This window comes from Eurypyga helias, unplaced genomic scaffold, assembly GCF_000690775.1.
Source record: "Eurypyga helias isolate BGI_N326 unplaced genomic scaffold, ASM69077v1 scaffold22836, whole genome shotgun sequence".
NCBI lineage: Eukaryota > Metazoa > Chordata > Aves > Eurypygiformes > Eurypygidae > Eurypyga > Eurypyga helias.
Window position 1 is genome coordinate 39,148 of NW_010254947.1, and position 376 is coordinate 39,523.

Below are 376 nucleotides of genomic sequence, written 5' to 3' on the forward strand. Positions count from 1 at the left end.
GCCCCCTGCCCTGCCCCACCAGCACAGCCAGGCTGGCAGGGCTCAGGGAGAGCAAACCTGGGGAGCAGATAAGCTCTGGAGCCCCCAGCCCTGTCCCACCAGCGCTGGCAGGGCTCAGGGAGAGCAAACCTTGGGAGCAGATAAGCTCTGAGCTTGCACAACAAAAAGGCTGGGAATCTCTGCGAGCAAGAGACAACTCGGGGACAGAAGTGGGGTCGAGAGCCTAACGACGGGAAAAAAATAACCCTGCAACACCTGAAAATCCCTTTCAGCTCCACCAACGCCCCGGCTCTCCCAGCCTTGTAGCTAAGGAGAGCCCGCCCTGCTTCCCGGGAGACTGGCACCGACGGCTCCGCACCAGCCTGGGCGCCCCCCG